This window comes from Melitaea cinxia, chromosome 22 (genome assembly GCF_905220565.1).
Source record: "Melitaea cinxia chromosome 22, ilMelCinx1.1, whole genome shotgun sequence".
Classification (NCBI taxonomy): domain Eukaryota; kingdom Metazoa; phylum Arthropoda; class Insecta; order Lepidoptera; family Nymphalidae; genus Melitaea; species Melitaea cinxia.
Genome location: NC_059415.1, coordinates 8,172,988 through 8,177,196, shown reverse-complemented (window position 1 = coordinate 8,177,196; position 4,209 = coordinate 8,172,988).

Genomic DNA, 4,209 nt, shown 5'->3' with positions numbered 1-4,209 from the left:
AAATATATGATTTCCATTACAACGTTAACAAGTCTGTGAGGTTTCACAACGCCCAATTCCTAGTATTAGAATAAATGTTTCCACATGACCTAGATTTCCATTTGAAATTGTGCCACGAGCGGAATTTCGGCTTATTGAGACCTTAAACAAAGGAATCACAAAGTTTCGAAGTTCATTCGAGTTGTTTGTCTTACATAAGGGTCCATAGATTTTATCGGGCTTCTTTTGTCTTTCAGTGAAGTACTTTGAACTTCCTTCAATATCATGCGTTCCTAGTATTGTACTCTTGTCTTTACCTATTTATTTAAAACTTGGCATGGCTGTATTCTCTGTTTTTTATGTCTGCTTAGTGATTAATTTAAAAAAAATGTATTTACCAGAATTTGTATGAGAATGATAATTGATTATGTTCGTATTAATTCATTTGTCATATCTAACGAAATGTATTGCGGAAATCGATACGTTTTGGCAATATTACTTTTTAGATGGAAAAGTTTACGATTTTATATTTATTATTATTCACTTTACTCGTAAAGCAAAAAAAGACAATTAATTTCACAACTAAAACTCTCTCTCCGACTCTTTCAAGGCGAAAGACTTACTTAAAAACAAAAACTGAGTTCGTCTTATTGACAAAACTCTTTGTTTGTTTTCTGACGCCTTTGGTTGGCACTTGTGTACAACTAATACACTTCTTTATCTGTAAATCAAGTCAATTGTCTTTAATATTGCACAGACGTAAATTAATAAAATAATTTTTAACAAAAAAAAAACCGACTTCAAACAGGAAACTAAAAAGTGAAAAATAAATTTACTTAGTACAAAGTAATTCGTATTTTGATTTAGTTAATCAGAAATGATTAAATAAATATTTTATAATTTTGAAGTCGGTGCCAGGTAAAACAATAACTACTCTAGTATCTACTCGTAAGTTGTACTCAGTTTTCTTTCATAATTTGTTTCATTGACTATTAGGTTGAATACTGTTATTATTCTGTTATTGTTTTGACATATCTAATAATATTTTTTGTACTTGTTTGTTGTGTGTATGTTGTTTGTATTTGTTATTGTAGCCAGGTTGTATTTGTATTGTATTTACTTGGCACCAACTTCAAAATTATAAAATATTTATTTAATCATTTCTGATTAACTAAATCAAAATACGAATTACTTTGTATTAAGTAAATTTATTTTTCACTTTTTAGTTTCCTGTTTGAAGTCGGTTTTTTTTTTGTTAAAAATTATTTTATTTTACAATTTTTAGTGATGCGTAGACCTAACAAAGATGCTTTTTCTCTTGTGTCGGGGGACCGGAAACATACACAATACACAAGCACAAACACCCAGACAATGACAAACATCTATATGGCCAATTCAAATATCTGTCGTGCGCGGAGATTGAACCCACTAACGCCAGCGCAACAGCCGGTGCTGTGACCGCTGCGCTAACGCGTCGACATACTATGAGTAAAGTTCGCTATCAGGTTTACGTAATAACAACCGGGACTGACAGCCTAACGTGTTCTCTGAGGCTAGGTTGGGAGAACCACAAGGATTAACAACTAGACCGAAAATAAATATTCGTATAAACATAAATATCCACTCCGAGCGGGAAAAGAACCCGCGACCGTCGGTGTTTAGGCGCCACCGACACGGCAAATGCACCATTATATCAAAGCAGTCGTCAAACAGCAAAAGGTAACTGCTGTAAATTGTTGAGAAATTCCCTCGAGTGTTTATGGGCTCCATCATCAAACCTGGTCCTGCGACACAGATGATCACACAGCAGGTAATTGCTATAAATCGTTGAAAAGTTCCCTCGACTATCTTTCGTCTCCATCATCAGACTGTAATGGCACTTGTAACTCATATAGGTGCAAAGTTCTCATCAATAGAAACGAATTAAGTTCAAACAGCAGGTAATTGCTATAAGTCGTTGAAGAGTTCACTCGACTATCTTTCGTCTCCATCATCAGACTGAAATGGCACTTATAACTCATACATATGCAAAGTTCTCATCAATAGAAACGAATTAAGTTCAAACAGCAGATAATTGCTATAAATCGTTAAAGAGTTCCCTCGACTATCTTTTGTCTCCATCATCAGACTGTAATGGCACTTATAACTCATACAGGTGCAAAGTTCTCATCAATAGAAACGAATTAAGTTCAAAAACCAGGTAATTGCTATAAATTGTTGAGGAGTTCCCTCTACTATCTATCTTCTCCATCATCAGATCGACTCCAGACCTTTATTAAAAAGTAGTGCTTTATAGTACTTAATGAAAACATGATTAAATTTACTAGTCACCCTTACGATTTTTGAAAGTTTCCCTCGATTTCTCTGGGATCCCATCATCAGATCCTGGTTTCCTTATCATGGTACCAAACTATGGATATCTCCTTTCCAACAAAAAAAGAATTATCAAAATCGGTTCATAAACGAAGAAGTTATCCCCGAACATACATAAAAAAAAAAATATATATACGGTCGAATTGAGTAACCTCCTCCTTTTTTTGAAGTCGGTTAAAAATACACTGACAAATAACAGATCTTACAAAAATCTTAAATTCAAATTAATAATGAGTATTAAAGTTCTCTTATATGTGGAATCCGGTAACACATTCTTGTAAAATTATAAATTCGAAAGAATTTTAAATAACTTTCGTTTTTTAAATTTAAAAACGAATAAAACTGTACAACAGACAATTTATTTTATATATTATTTATTTCACTTAGGTAGGGCACAGTAGGAAATTTACTGCTCAAAATATGGAGCAGCCCGTCTGGGGTGGTACCTCGACTTTACAAAAGATCACAGCTAAATAATACTGTTTTCAAGCAGTGTTGTGTTCCTGTTGCTGAGTAAGGCGACCAGGGCTCCTGGGGGAATTGGGGATAGGATCGGCAACGCGCTTGCGATACTTCTGGTGTTGCAGACGTCTATAAGCTACGGTAATCGCTTACCATCAGGTGAGCCGTACGCTTATTTGAAAAAATGTATAAGAAATTATACGACAGTGTGTACTTAATAAGTAACTTGCAATATTGGAATAAGAATATAAGGAAGGCTTAACTTATAACTAAAGTTTGTACTTTTTCCTTTTGATTTGTTCATTTGTTGGTTTTTTTTTTTATTAAAGTAGTTTTGTTAATCAACGGAAATCAATGGATCAAACGGAACACATGCTAAGAATTAATGTAAAACAAAAATATTATGAGAACGATACTATTGCGTAGTGATGTAGCTAACGTTTAGTCACCGACTATCGATGGAACGTCGCCACTCAACTTGATATATCGAAATTCATCATCTTCCTGCCCTTATCCCACTTATGTAGGGTCGGCACAACATGTTTTCCTCTTCCATTCCTCTCTATTATTCGTCACTTCAGTGCTTACTCCTTTCTTTCTCATATCCTCACTCACACAATCCATCCATCGCTTTTTCGGTCTGCCGATCGCTCTTCGTCCTCCGACATTCATCCCTAACATTCTTTTACCGACATAGCGGTCATCCCTCCTCATTACATGCCCATACCACGCTAACCTATTGCTCCTCATTTTCTCTGTCACGGGTGCTACTTTCAAACTTCCCCTTATATACTCATTTCTAATCCGATCTTTCCTCGTTACTCCACACATCCATCTTAGCATTCTCATCTCGGCTGCGTGCACTCTTCTTTCATCCGTCACTTTTGTTGCCCAACATTCCGATCCATACATTAAGACAGGTCTTATGATCGTTTTATAGATTTTCCCCTTAAGTTTAAGGGGCATTCGTGGATCACAAGCTGTTCCAGAGACCTGTCGCCATTTCATCCATCCCGCATTTATTCTATTTTTCACGTCACAGTCTGTAACGGATATATCGAAATTATCGAAAATAAGTTACAACGTTGTTATTACGCTGCACTGTAAGCGTCTTTAAACGTCTTATTACTAGGTATAGTCTTCCTCCCTTTAAAGAAAATAGTTGTAGTTTAATACCTTACTAATAATAAACAAGATCCACGAAGTAATCCATAATAGTCTATTTTCTTTACCGTGTTTCTTTGCCGCTAAATATGAAATGAGTTTGGAACCAAATGTTGCATTATGGCAAAGAGTCACCCGTAACCATGACGTCTGCAACATCGTCGTAAGATCGGGAGCTCCAAAATATCAGTGGTGCACTTGAAAAACTAATATTACAAATTTTTGAACTGA